Source organism: Hordeum vulgare, chromosome 2H (genome assembly GCF_904849725.1).
Source record: "Hordeum vulgare subsp. vulgare chromosome 2H, MorexV3_pseudomolecules_assembly, whole genome shotgun sequence".
In the NCBI taxonomy this organism is placed as follows: domain Eukaryota; kingdom Viridiplantae; phylum Streptophyta; class Magnoliopsida; order Poales; family Poaceae; genus Hordeum; species Hordeum vulgare.
The window spans coordinates 143,041,793-143,057,215 of NC_058519.1; positions in this window are offsets into that span (position 1 = coordinate 143,041,793).

Here is a 15,423-nt window from a genome sequence, read left to right on the forward strand (position 1 = left end):
GAGACTCACCACTCGATGAATGTACAGACTGGCTAGTTGGCTGCCGTCGTAAGTGGTGTTAACGGGGATGAAATGGGCCACCTTGGTCAAATGATCAACTATAACCCAAATGGAGTTATGATCCTTATTCGACCGGGGCAACCCAGTGATGAAGTCCATGCCGACTTTATCCCACTTCCATTCTGGCACTTGAATAGGTTGTAGCAATCCAGCGGGTCATTGGTGTTCAGCCTTGACTCGCTGACATACATCACATTTAGCGACATAGGAGCCAATTTCCCTCTTCATGCCATGCCACCGGAATCGTTCTCGGATGTCTTGGTACATCTTGGTACCACCTGGATGGATAGAGTACAATGTGTCATGTGCCTCTTGCAGGATCAAGTCCTTAAGTTCGGCCTTATTGGGTACGGATAAGCGTTTCCCATACCACAATACTCCTTGCTCATCAATCGAGAATCCTGGGGCTTTGCCTTCTCGCACCTTCCTCTTGAGGCTTTCGATACTCTTGTGCCCCTTCTGGGCTTCCTTGATGTCGTCTGCCAGAGTAGGCTTGACTTCGAGGTTGCCCAGGTACCCTGGTTCGACTATCTCAAGTCCTAAGCCCTCCATCTCTTCATACAAGGCGGGTAACCTTTCCTTGAGCGCGACGTTCAAGGAGCCTGCCTTCCGGCTGAGGGCATCAGCTACCACGTTCGCCTTGCCGGGATGGTACTGAATGCTGAGGTCGTAATCCTTGATTAACTCAAGCCATCTCCGCTGTCTCATGTTCAGCTCTCTCTGGGTGAAGATATACTTCAGACTTTTGTGGTCTGTATATATCTCGCATCGCTTTCCCAGAAGGTAATGTCGCCACGTCTTCAGAGCATGCACTACCGCTGCTAGCTCGAGATCATGGGTGGTGTAGTTCTCCTCATGTGGTCGCAGTTGCCGTGACAAGTACGCCACGCCCCTGCCATCTTGCATCAGGACTCCACCGAGCCCGGTTCCGGAGGCATCACAATATATCACGAATTCCTTGTTGATGTCTGGGGTAGCCAATACCGGAGCGGTAGTTAGCCTCTTCTTCAACTCCTGGAAGCTTGCTTCACACGCCGGTGTCCACTCGAACTTCCGACCATTCTTCAAGAGCTGAGTCATAGGTCGAGCGATGCTGGAGAATCCCTCGACAAACTTGCGGTAGTATCCCGCGAGCCCGAGGAAACTCCTGACATCCTTCACATCCTTAGGTGATTCCCAGTTGGTCACTGTAGAAATCTTGGACTGATCCACGGCTAACCCGCGTGCCGTCAGGGTATGACCCAGAAATCCAACTTCGTTCAGCCAGAACTGACACTTGCTGAATTTGGCGTAAAGTTAGTGCTCTCGAAGCTTTTCCAGAACTAGCCTCGGGTGTTGCTCATGCTCTTCTTCGGACTTGGAGAAGATTAGTATGTCATCGATGAACACGACGACAAACTTGTCCAAATATTCCATGAAGACCTTGTTCATGAGGTACATGAAGTAGGCTGGGGCATTTGTCAAACCGAAGGGCATGACCATGCATTCATACAGGCCATACCGGGTCACGAATGCAGTCTTGGGTATATCTTCTGGTCGGATCTTCAACTGGTAGTATCCCGATCGGAGATCGATCTTGGAAAATACCCTGGCCCCGTTTAACTGGTCAAACAGGACTTTGATATTGGGAAGCGGGTACTTGTTCTTAATTGTTACTTCATTAAGGGAATGGTAGTCGATGCAGAGTCGAATGGTACCATCCTTCTTTGAAACAAACAGAACAGGTGATCCCCAAGGTGACGCACTCGGACGAATGAACCCCTTCCTGAGTTGCTCATCCAGCTGTTTCTTCAGCTCTGCCAACTCCTCGGAACCCATCCTGTAAGGATTTTTATAAATAGGCCTCGATCCGGGCATAAGCTCAATGATGAACTCAATGTCTCGGTCAGGAGGCATTCCGGGTAGCACGTCAGGAAAGACGTCCGGGTATTCACAGACTATGGGCACTCGATCAAGCTCTACCTCGGAGAGACTGTTGACTCGAGGTGCGTGAGCCGATACTGGTTCAGAGACGAACTTGACCTTGACCCCTTGGTTGCTTATCATGGTGATGGCTTTGTTGGCACAGTCCATAAGACTCTGGTGCTTGGCCAACCAATCCATACCGAGGATTACTTCCACACCTTGTGATTTAAGCACAATGAGTCTGCCAAGAAACTCATCCCATTGATAACTATCTCGACCCTTCTACACCCTAGGTTGGTCCTTAATACTGCTCCTGGGGTTTGAATTGCCATCTGCCCGCGGAGTGAAGTGGGTTTTAAACCGCATTTCTCCGCAAACCCTCGAGTAACAAAAGAATGCGAAGCACCACAATCAAACAACACTGTTGCTGGAGTTGAGTTGACGAGGAACGTACCCAGAATGCAGTCCGGGTCTTCCTGTGCTTCTTCTACAGTGATGTGATTGATCCAGCTCCTACCATTGAACTGTTGGTTGCGGGGGGCCTGGTTCCTCCCTGGTGCACCTTGACCGGGGTTGGTTGCATTGGGACGCGGTGCGTCGGGCTTCTTGTTGGGGCATTGCCTGGAATAGTGCCCAGTCTGACCACACCCAAAGCAGGTGACTTGCCCTGGAGGGTTGGTCTTGACTCCACCGTTGCTCGGCGGTTTGACTACTGGCTTGACTTGCTGCTGAGGCTGATAATTCTGGCGGAACACTGGGTACTTGTACTGTTGCTGCTGAAAGTTGGGTCTTGCAGGTGTTGACTGCCACGGTCTTGGTCTTGCGTTACCGGGTCCTCCACTGCCTATCAGCTTGCGCTTGCGGGTGTCGTCAATTGCACGACGCTTGTCTTCCAGCATAAGCGCTTTGTTAACCAACTCCCTGAAAGTCTGGCAGTCGCAAACCACCAGCTGGTATTGCAGGGACTGCTGTAACCCTTCCATGAAGCGTTCCACCTTAGCGGCCTCAGTGTTAACATCTTCAGGTGCGTACCTTGACAAGAGATTAAACTTCTGCAGGTACTCCTTAACAGTTCCACTGCCCTGCCTCAAGGCTCGGAATTCCCGCTTCTTAATGGTCATCAGTCCAGGCGGAATGTGAGCCGCACGAAATCCTTCCTTGAACATCTCCCACGTGATGACTTGCCCTGCCCGCATGATCTAGAATCCATCCCACCATGCCCTGGCGGTGCCTCCGAGACAGTGAGAAGCATAAAGGACCTTCTCATGATCATCGGTGCACTTGACCAGCGCAAGGAGGTCTTCGATGGTGCGAATCCAGTCATCAGCGTCCAGGGGTTCAGTCGACTCCGTGAATATGGGGGGCGTAATCCGCATGAACTCAGAAAGAGTAGAGCGACCACCGCCATACTCATTCGATGGCGGGTTGTCCACCAGGACTTGGGTCAGCTGCTGGATAGCGACATTGCTGGCTTCACGCTCCTCTCGAAGAGCTTGAAGGAATTGAGCCATCGTCAAGTTCTCAGGAGGAGGTGGTGGCGGAAGGTCTCTAGGCTGCTCGTGGTGACCTCCAGCGTGAGCTTCTCCTTCGGTTCCCTGCAGCGTCCCTGAGGAGTCGGGGCCGGGGTTGCCGAAGGTGCTGTTGCGGGTTGCGTTCACTATCCTGTCATAGAAACAGACAGGTCAAAATGCCACCTTGCTCAGGAGTACAAGGATTTGCTCCTAGTAAGAGGGGGGGGTCCAATACGTGCATGTGCCAAGTTTTTAAAACCAAAGTTTTTGACAAACTGGAAATTGCATTCATGATAACTAGGTGACGTAGTCACTTACAGACTGCCCAAGGCAATAGCTGACTTACATCAAGCACACATACGAAAATTAAAATGGATACAAGGATACCCTATACTCGGGGTACTCTGAATTGCCTACACTAAAACCTACGCGACGGATTGCTCGGTCTCAAAGGCGGACTCAACAGGATCCTCATCTTCATCAACATCCTCTTCCTTTATAGGAGTGGAATAAAGAATCCGCATGTCTCGGCGTCTCTTGGGCAAGGCGGCAAAGATCTCAGTGTACTCTTCCGCTGTCAGGCGTCGACTCTGAAGAGGGACTGCCCGGATGGGTAACACACCACCCCTAGTGGCAATAGCTTCCCTCCCTTCAGGTGCGCTTGCCTTCTTTACTTTGCGGTTCTGCATCTTCTAAGTGTGGAGCAGGCCTTTGACTAGGTGCAGCTCTTGGCAAAGCTTGACTGATTCCTTAACCAAGAAGTGTGTCAGGGTGTCTGACGAGAGACTGAAGTAGGTCTGAAACCTCAGTGGCATCCCATCCTCCGTGGCGGGGGTGAGTGTCCAACTCCCATCCACTCCTTCCTTAATGAAAGGTAGATGACGAGTGACAGGCTCATTAGCCATCTCAGGGAGGATGCTGCGGAGTTGGACGAGTGCCTCTCGTGCAGTCGTGTCCACTGCCAACATCAGCTCTCCCATATGTGGTCCTTCAAAGAACCAACTAGACGGGGAGTCATTAGCCTTCACTATCATGTCCACGTGATATTCCTTGGTGTCGGCGTTGACCCAGTGCTCGTGGTAGAGGAAGATGGGCATGCGTCGTACGTGGCACTTCTCGAGACAATCCACCAGAAGTAGTGGAAGCCGGTCTCTAGAAGCGTCTCAGGTATAGCAGCCATCCACAAGCCATAGGAGCGAAGTCAGGAGGTTGTACGTGCAAGAGTTTTGTGCAAGGTTGGCGTCCTAACGTTCTTGGTTAACGTCCATGCTATCTAAGGCTTCCTATAGTCAGGATGGCTCTGATACCAGTTCTGTGGGGACCCCGACTAGCAAGTCGAGTTCGCCGTGCCCAGTGACCCCAAGGATCAATGTTCACTGAACACAGATACTGAATAATAGAGTCTTACATCCAAGTACCAAATTATTACATCAAATGACCAGAAGGTCGGGTTCAAGAGCAAGGCCTAAAGCCAAATAAAGGGATACATCGAGTAGCGGAAACTCGTAAGGGCTAAGCGGTGCCCATGCCATCAAGCCTACACCGACAGGCATTCTGACTCGGAAGCGTCCTAGATCGCAGGTCCGTCTCCGACGGCGTACTCATCGCCAAACTCCGGTCCTTCCATGTCTGGTCAATAACATAACAAGTGTCAAGCCAATGAGTACTTTGAATGTACTCGCAAACAGCCCATGACATAAATGGTAATGAATAACAGTGACAGTTATCTTGAGTGGAATGCGATGAGGTGGTATGATCTTGTATATGCACCAGGTTAAAGAATTACTTGTGAATATCAGGTTACAGATATTGACATATCCGTAAAGGGTTGAACACACTGGGTTCACCCTAAATGCCAAGTCATTGGACTTGTCATAATCTCAGGTATTAATGAGGGCTAAACCATCCAGGTTTACCCTATATGTCAAGTCACCAAACTTGATCATATTATTGTGATTATCATGATTATAACAACACCTTTTTAACACCACACACACACACACTTGGTCTATGTGGAAACTCAGGATGTAGTTTAAGCAGCACCACCCAACTGTCCTTGACCGTGGACATGGCTATTCGAATAGTTTACACTCTGCAGAGGTAGTACGCTGGACCCACGAGAAACAGAATACTTCCGTGTCATCCATGACTCGTGGTATATCACATATACCCGAGGTAAGTATTCGATCATCATCTTTCCCCTGACGATACTAGACAAAGAGATCCACTCGATTGGTACTCAGCCCACATGTTGTACGTCTTACGAGCGCCGACTCTGGACTGTATCAAGCATGCAGGGACCAACGGTGTGCCTAGAACTCATAATAATGGCATAGTCGTCCTACCTGGCACGACCCCATCACGAGAGTGACACCGATCACTCCCGCCACTAGTAATGTGGCTCTTTGCTAGCACCGACCAGAGTAATCAACAAATCCCCGTCCCATAAAGGGGTATCGTGGTCGTACTGGGTAAGGTTGGGACGGTCGACACATCATAAATCTAATCCATTTCCGAAACCATACTCACACCAAAATCACCGGTGCATCACTTCACCAAAAGTGATCACCAACTCATCATCACCCTCGGGCATTAGCGGCACCCGACGGGGTTTTCATAAACTCTTTATTTAACTCAACATCATGCTTGAGCTGATATGCCTTAACAGTACTTGTCAACATGATAATATCATGACCCTCACAGGGTCAAGCTCAATGCAGTGATTAACTCTACTAGTCAACATGACAGTAGCAAGATCCTCGTAGATGGTAAGATCAAGCTCATCATGTTTGTGCTCCGAGGACCATGTAATAACACTACTATAATGCAAGGGCTTCTAAGAAGCCTTCGGTATCATCACATCGGTGATGAACCGGCATCGTGATCTCATGCAACGGAAAAATATTTTCTATTCTAGCATGCGTCATTTTATTTACTTAAGTCATGGCGAAGGGCATGCTTGCCTTGGTCAGCTGGTATCCGGGGTCTTCGAGGTCTTCTGCTCCGGATCCTCCGTCACTCGGTAATTCTACCGTCGAGAAAGGAATAAATAAAATACTAGCTTTTACTAAAATAGTTCACAAAGTGCTTTTAAAAATGTTGCAAGGCTTGAATAAATTCAGGTTATTATTTTGAAAAATGTTCCCTACTCTTTTATTAGCTAAGCATATTTAAAAGCAAACAGAAGCAAACAAGTGCTTTTTAATATCATTTTATTATACCAAAATAGTTTCTGCTATTGATAAATGTCAACTATTACAGAATCAAATACTACTCATTTTTAGAAAAATACTGGTGGAAGAATTATATTTTTCTACTGGCTAAATCTTTTGATAAAAATCATTTAGTTTGCTGGATTAAAACAAAAGAAAAAGGCCAGGGAAACAGATCCAGACAGCCCAGCCAGCAGGCCTGGCCACCAGGCGCGCGCGGGCCAGGTTCAAACCTGACCTACGGGCCCCTGGGGTCAGCGTCAATGGCTGCGCGCGCTGGCTGCCCCAGGACACCGACAGGTGGGCTCCACCTGTCGGGTCCTTCTCCTACCTCTGGCCAGAGAGGTGGAGATGGACGCCGGCGAGGCTGCCGTTGTCCTCGGGCCTAGCTAGGAACGGGAACGGGTTCCTTGTGCCTCCGCCTACCTGCTCGTGGTCGGGACGTCACCGGAGGTGGTCTGGGTCGCCGGCGACGAGGTGCTCATGGAGGAAGGGTTTCGGGTTCGTGTTGAACTAGGGGCTAGAGGTATGGATTTGCTTGGGAGAGTTAGGGGAAACGTTCCTGGTGTCGAGGGGAGTGTAATGAGAGGTCGGGCAGCGCAGGACCCGACGTGTAGCCGGAGATCGACCGGAGCTCCGAGGGTGAGGGGCCTCGGTCGATCTCGAGCACCGGGGCTCTGCGAGCTCTACTGGGTGGCTAGGGAGTGTCTACTGGTTGTGCTGAAGCTGCTTGGAGGGTGGTGGAGTGCTGGGGGGGGTCTATTTATAGGCCAACGACGGTGACCCGACTCGGGCACGCCAGTGACTCACCGTGGCACGCGTGCAAGCACAGTGATGTGCTGGCCGCGAAACCACGGGTTCGGGACATGGTTTAGGGCCTCCTGATGCAATGGCCGCGGAGGGAAAGTGAGTGGGGACGAGTTGCAGCGACCGTGCATGCTCGGCCGTGTCGGGCGCGCACGGGCACGCGTCGCCTGAGCTCTTGCGCGAGGGGGAGAGGGTCCCTGGGGTAGCTTTGCACTAAGGGGCTGTCGGGGGAGTGCTTGGACACTACTTGGGAGGCTCGGACCGTCCAGAGCGTCGGCCCCTTGCGGGTGGCTCTCTGCAGCGCGCCCAGAGCGCAGTTTTGGCATGCCACGGCATGCTGGCTCGCTCTGGGGCACTTGGGACGTGTCCTCCATGTCCTGAGTGTTGCTGGGAGTGTGCCTAGCTGCTGTGGTTTAGTGGGAGCTCGAGCTGGTCAAGGGAGCAAGGAACACTAGTGTAGCCAATACTCTCCTGCAGCTTAGATTGGAGTTCTTGTAACTTGTGCTTGGAATTGGGAAGGGACTGGTTGACTGGGTGCTCAGGGTGTTCTGATGCTCTAACCCACCAAGTTTGGGGCCTTGACATTGGGTAAAACAGTGGCTAGGAAGGTTTTTACCTTCCTGTCAGTAGGTGTTCGACAGTGACTTGGGGTGCTTCCACTCCACCACTGTAGATGAAACTTAACAGGTTTGGTCTTGGGGTAAAAACTTGGGGTTCCACCAAATATGAGCTCCATTGAACAAGTTTGGCTTTGCAAACTTGAAAATGTCTCAAAGTGACCAGTATTGTCCCTTACAAAGGAAGTGTGGTCAAACAGAGTCTCACAAATCCCAGTTTTGGTGTGGACTCCTCGTTTGGGGTGTTAAACACCTCTGCAAAGTTTCAACTCCATTGGAGAAACTTTGCAATGTAGAGTTGTTCCAACTCTATTCTGGACAGAGAGGGTTTTGGGCTCTCTAAGTGCACTTACCCACCTTGGATCAAGGTGAGATTTTAGGTGAGCACCTAATATGGTTTGGGAGGGCTCCAGTAATTTTATGGGAATTTACTGAGATACTTTCCTTTGGAAACATCTCAAAAAGCTAAAACAGACAGAAATGGTTTTCAGGGTTTTACTCAAATAATATTAATATAAAATAGGGTTGAAAATATTATGTATGGACAATATATGTCCTTCTGAGCTTCCATGAATTTACTCAGAATTTTCTAAGGCACGAAAGAAATTTTCCTTGTGGAATTATCATTACTGGCCTTAGAAATAGACATAGATATAAAATAGGAAAATAATATTTTAACTCACCAAATAATGTTTTTAATGAATGAAAATGATATTAGGATCAGATCACCAACTTTAGTTGGAAGTGCCAGTTGGCTTCATGAGCTAGTAGTGTATCCCAACATAATAAGCTTTTCATGGGTTTGAGTCATCACACAAGCAAGCATACACTCAAACAAGGGTTGACATTGCACTCACAACATTATTTGAAAAAGTTTTAACAAGCTCTGATTTTTCCAACACAGAAAACTTGGGATGAAAAACAGAGTGTGACATATTATTTTCATTTATTAAAAACATTAGTTGGTGATTTAAAATATTATTTTCCTATTTTATATTTATGTCTGTTTCTAAGGCCAGGAATGATATTGCCACAAGGAAAATTGCTTTCCTTCCTTAGAAAATTATGAGTAAATTCATGGAAGCTCAAAAGGAAATATATTTTCCATATATAAGATTTTCAACCCTATTTTATATTAATATTATTTGAGTAAAACCCTGAAAACCATTTCTGTCTGTTTTAGCTTTTTGAGATATTTCCAAAGGAAATAATCTCAATAAATTCTCATAAAATTGCAGGAGCCCTCCCAAGCCATATTAGGGGCTCACATAAAATCTCACCTTGATCCAAGGTGGGAAGTGCATCAAATGAGCCCAAAACCCTCTGTGTGCAGAGAAGAGTTGGAACAACTCTACATTGCAAAGTTTCTCCAATGGAGCTGAAACTTTGCAGAGGTGTTTGACACCCCAAATGAGGACTCCACACCAAAGATGAGATTTGTGAGACTCTGATTGGCCACACTTCCTTTGTAAAGGACAGAACTGGTCATTTTGGAGCATTTCCGAGTTTACAAAGCTAAACTTGTTCAATGGAGCTCAAATTTGGTGAAACCCCATGTTTTTACCCCAAGACCAAACCTGTTAAGTGTTAGTTCCAGTGGTGGAGTGGAAGCACCCCAAATCACTGTCGAACACCTTCTGATAGGAAGGTAAAAAACCCTCCTAGCCACTGTTTTACCCAATGGCAAAGCCCCAAACTTGGTGAGTTAGAGCCCCAGAACACCCTGAGCACTCAGTCAACCAGCCCCTCCCCAACTCCAAGCACAAGTGACAAGATCTTAAATTTGAGCCACAGGCCAGGGCTGGCAACACTGGTGTTCCTTGCCTCCTTTGACCAGCTCGTGCTCCCATTAGCACACAATGGCTAGGCACACTCCCAGCAACACTCGCGACATGGAGGACACGTCCAAAGTGCCCCAGAGCGCGCCAGCATGCTGTGGCATGCCAAAACTGCGCTCTGGACGCGCTACAGAGAACCTCCAGCAAGGGGACGTCGCCCCGGGCCAGTTCCAACCTCCCCAGTAGTGTCCAAACGCTCCCCCGACAGCCACTCTGTGCAAAGCTACCATCAGGGCCCCCTCTCCTCGCGCAAGAACTCAGGCAACGCGTGCCCGCGCACGCCCGACGCGGCCGAGCATGCACGGACGCTGCGGCTCGACCCCACTCGCTCTCCCTCTGCAGCCGATGCACCAGAAGGTCCCAAACCACGTCCCAAACCCGTGGTTTCGCGGCCAGCACCTCACTGTGCATGCACGCGCGCCACGGTGAGTCACCGGCGCGCCCGAGGCGGCTCACCGTCGCTAGCCTATAAATAGGTCCCCCCCGGCGCCTCAGCACACCCAGGCAGCTTCAGCACAACCACTAGACTTCCCCTAGCCGCCCAATCGAGCTCGCAGAGCCCCGATGCTCGAGATCGACCGAGGCCCCTCCGCCTCGGAGCTCCGGTCGATCTCCGGCTACACGTCGGCTCCTGCGTCGCCCGGCCTCCCATTGCACTTCCCTTGACGCCAGGATCATTTCCCCCAACTTCCCCGAGCGAATCCGTGCCCCTAGCCACTAGCTCGAGGCCATCCTGAAACCTTTTCGCCACGGTCACCTCGTCGCCGGCGACCCAGACCACCTCTGGTGACGTCCCGACCACGAGCAGGTAGGCGGAGGAACGAGGGACCCATTCCCGCTCCTGGATTGGCCTGAGGGCAATGGTAGGCTCGCCGGCGTCCGTCTCCACCTCGTTGGCTGGAGGTAGGAGAAGGACCCGACAGGTGGAGCCCACCTGTCGGTGTCCTGGGGCAGCCAGCGTGCGCATCCGCTGAAGCTGACCCCAGGGGCCCGCATGTCAGGTTTGAACCTGGCACGCGCGCGCGTGGTGGCCGGACTGCTGGCTGGGCCGGCTGGGTCCCCCCTGGCCTTTTCTTTTATTTTTAACCTGCAAGCTTAAATGATTGTTATAAAAATATTTAGCCAGTAGAAAAATATGATTCTTCCACCAACAATTTTCTAAAAATGTGTAGTAATTGATTCTATAGAGTTTGACATTTTTCAAAAGCAGAATCTGTTTTAGTATAATAAAATGATATTAAAAGCATTTGTTTGCTCCTGTTTGCTTTTAAATAAATATGCTTAGCTAATAAAAACCATAGGAAACATTTTCCAAAATAATAAACTGAATTTATTCAAGCTTTGCAACATTTTTAAAAGCACCTTGTGATATGTTTTGGTGTGAGCTATTATTTATTTATTCCTTTCTCGACGGTAGAGTTACCGAGTGACGGAGGATTCGGAGCGGAAGACCTCGAAGACCCCGGATACCTGGCTGACCAAGGCAAGCAGCCCTTTGACCATGACTTGAGCATATGAATTGATGCATGCTAGAATAGCAAGTACTTTTCAATTGCATGTGATCACAGTGCCGGTTCATCATTGGTGTGATGGTACCGAAGGCTTCATCGAAGCACTTGCATGATAGTGATGTTATACATATGGCCCGTTGGATCACAAACATGATGAGCTTGACCCTACCATCTATGAGGATCATGCTACTGTCACGTTGACTAGTAAATTTATAAGATCATTGCATTGAGCTGGACCCTACCCCTTGAGGGTCATGTTAATACCATGTTGACAAGTAAAGTAAAAGCATTTTATCATGAGCATGATGATGAGTTAAATCAAAGAGTTCATGAAAACCCCGTCGGGTGCCACTAATGCTCGAGGATGATGATGAGTCGGTGATCACTTTTGGTGAAGTGATGCACCGGTGTTTTTGTGTGAGTATGGTTTCGGAAATGGGATTAGATTTATGATGTGTCGACCGTCCCAACCTTACCTGTGCGACCACGTTACCCCTTTATGGGACGGGGCTTTGTTGATTACTCTGGTCGGTACTAGCAAAGAGCCACATTACTAGTGGCAGGAGTGATCGGTGTCGCTCTCGTGATGGGGTCGTGCGAGGAAGGGCGACTATGCCATTTTTATGAGTTCCAGGCACACCGTTGGTCCCCGCATGGTTGATACTGTCCAGAGTCGGTGCTCGTAAGACGTACAACATGTGGGCTGGGTATCAATCGAGTGGACCTCTTTGTTTAGTATCGTCAGGGGAAAGATGATGATCGGGTACTTACCTCGGGTATATGTGATATACCGCGAGTCGTGGATGACACGGAAGTTTCCCGTTTCTCGTGGGTACATCGCGCAACCTCTGCAGAGTGTCAAACTATTTGAATAGCCGTGTCCACGGTCAAGGACAGTTGGGTGGTGCTGGTTAAACTATGTCCAGCGTTTCCGCATAAACCAAGTGTGTGTGTGTGTGAGTTCGGTGAATGGTGTTAATAAGCGGAGTTACTTGAGGAATTGATATGACCAAGTTCGGTGACTTGGCATATAGGGTGAACCCGGTGTGTTCAACCCTTGTCAGATATCTCGATATCTGTAACCTGTTCTTCAAGAGTAGTTCTTTAACTTGTTGCATATACCTGATCATTCCACCAAATTGCATTCCACCAAAGATACATGTTACTATTATTCTTCACTATCAATGTTCATATCATTGGCTGTTTGCGAGTACATTCAAAGTACTCATTGGCTTGCCACTTGTTATATTATTGACCAGACATGGAAGGACCGGAGTTTGGCGACGAGTACGCCTTCGGAGATGAACCTGCGATCTAGGACGCTTCCAAGTCAGAATGCCTGTCGGTGTAGGCTTGATGGCATGGGCACCACTTAGCCCTTACGAGTTTCCGCTACCCGATGTATCTGTTTAATTGGCTTTAGGCTTCGCTCTTGAACCCGACCTTCTGGTCGTTTGATGTAATAATTTCGGTACTTGGATGTAAGACTCTATTATTCAGTATGTGTGTTTAGTGAACATTGATCCTTGGGGTCACTGGGCACGGCGAACTCGACTTGCTAGTCGGGGTCCCCACAACTCATCACCGTCGAGCAAGCCTACGATGAGAATACTCACGAACGATGAAGAGCATCATGGAATTGTCGATGGAGAAAGGTTGATGATGACGATGGCGACGATTTCCCCTCTCCGGAGCCCGAAACGGACTCCAGATCTGTCCTCCAGATGAAGAACAGGATGTGGCGGCGCCTCCGTATCCCAAAACGTGATGAAACCTTCTCTCTGATTTTTTTTCCAGGCGAAACGGAAGATATAGAGCTGAGATTGGGGGCGGTGGTGCCACGTGGGCCCCACAAGCCTGCATGGCGCGGCCATAGGGGGTGGCTGCGGCCTGTGGGATTGTGGCCCACTCGCACACCCCTCTGGTGGATCTTTGCGCAGGTATTTTTCATTTATTCTAGAAAAAATCTCCGTAAATTTTCAGGACGTTCCGAGAACTTTTATTTCTGCACAAAAACAACACCATGGCAATTCTGCTGAAAACCGCGTCAGTCCAGGTTAGTTCCATTCAAATCATGCAAATTAGAGTCCAAAACAAGAGCAAAAGAGTTCAAAAAAGTAGATACGACGGAGACGTATCAGGCGTGCCCAAGAAGGAACGTCGCCCGTTCTGCGTCTACCACAACATGCACACCCACAATGTCGAAGATTGCCAGGAGCTCAGGGTCCTTCGAGACGAGCGGGTTGGCCGGCACCGGGAGCACAACGACCGCTATGCTAGTCGTGGCGGCGGCAGATGGGATAGCCGCAACACCAACCCTCGTCGGGGCTGGTATGAGCAGCCTCGCGATCACGACTGGCATGTCCATCCTAGCGAGATGCGCCCTCGGAACAACGCGTTTCTCCCTCTGCTACTTCCACCGCCATCGAGGAGGTTCAAGGACGACCAACATGACAAGGAGGTCGGGGCCTACCAGGAGCCTCGTGTGGTGGCCTACATTCTCAGCAGTGCCCATAACCCCTCGTCGAACCGCCAGTTCAAGCAGCTCTCTCGCGAGGCGAACGTCGTCCTCCCAAGGTCGGGGGTTGCGAAGCCCCTCAAGTGGTCCCAGTATGCCCTCACCTTCGACACCAGGGATGGCCTCAAGTGTGTGGCCATCGCGGGCATGCTCCCCATGATGCACACTCCTACCATCAGCGACGTGGCAGTCACCAAGACCCTCATCGGTGGAGGTGTCGGACTCAATGTGCTCTCCGTCAAAATCTTCGACACGCTCCACGTGCCCTATGACCAGCTGATGTCGACTAGGCCGATCCTAGGGGTGGCCAACGGCTCCACTACTCTGCTGGGGCAGGTCTACCTTCCGGTCACTTTTGGCACGCGCGACAACTATCACACCTGTTGGGGAACGTCGCATGGGAAACAAAAAAATTCCTACGTGCACGAAGACCTATCATGGTGATTTCCATCTACGAGAGGGGATGAGTGATCTACGTACCCTTGTAGACCGTACAGCAGAAGCGTTAGTGAACGCGGTTGATGTAGTGGAACGTCCTCACATCCCTCGATCCGCCCAACGAACAATCCCGCGATCAGTCCCACGATCTAGTACCGAACGGACGGCACCTCCGCGTTCAGCACACGTACAACTCGACGATGATCTCTGCCTTCTTGATCCAGCAAGAGAGACGGAGAGGTAGAAGAGTTCTCTGGCAGCGTGACGGCGCTCCGGAGGTTGGTGATGACCTTGTCTCAGCAGGGCTCCGCCCGAGCTCCGCACAAACGCGATCTAGAGGAAAAACCATGGAGGTATGTGGTCGGGCTGCCGCGGAAAAGTCGTCTCAAATCAGCCCTAAAACCTCCGTATATATAGGTGGGAGAGAGGGGACCTTGCCTTGGGGCTCAAGGAGCCCCAAGGGGCTCGGACGAGCCAAGGGGGGAAGGTCTCCCCCCCCAAACCGAGTTGGACTTGGTTTGGTGGGTGGGAGTCCTTCCTTCCCTTCCACCTCCTCTTTTTTTTTCTCTTTGATTTTTCTTCCAATGCGCATAGGGCCCTTTTGGGCTGTCCCACCAACCCACTAAGGGCTGGTGCGCCACCCTCAAGGCCTATGGGCTTCCCCGGGGTGGGTTGCCCCCCCCCCCCCCGATGAACTCCCGGAACCCATTCGTCATTCCCAGTACATTCCCGGTAACTCCAAAAACCTTCCGATAATCAAATGAGGTCATCCTATATATCAATCTTCGTTTCCGGACCATTCCAGAAACCCTCGTGATGTCCGTGATCTCATCCGGGACTCCGAACAACATTCGGTAACCAACCATATAACTCAAATACGCATAAAACAATGTCGAACCTTAAGTGTGCAGACCCTGCGGGTTCGAGAACTATGTAGACATGACCCGAGAGACTCCTCGGTCAATATCCAATAGCGGGACCTGGATGCCCATATTGGATCCTACAT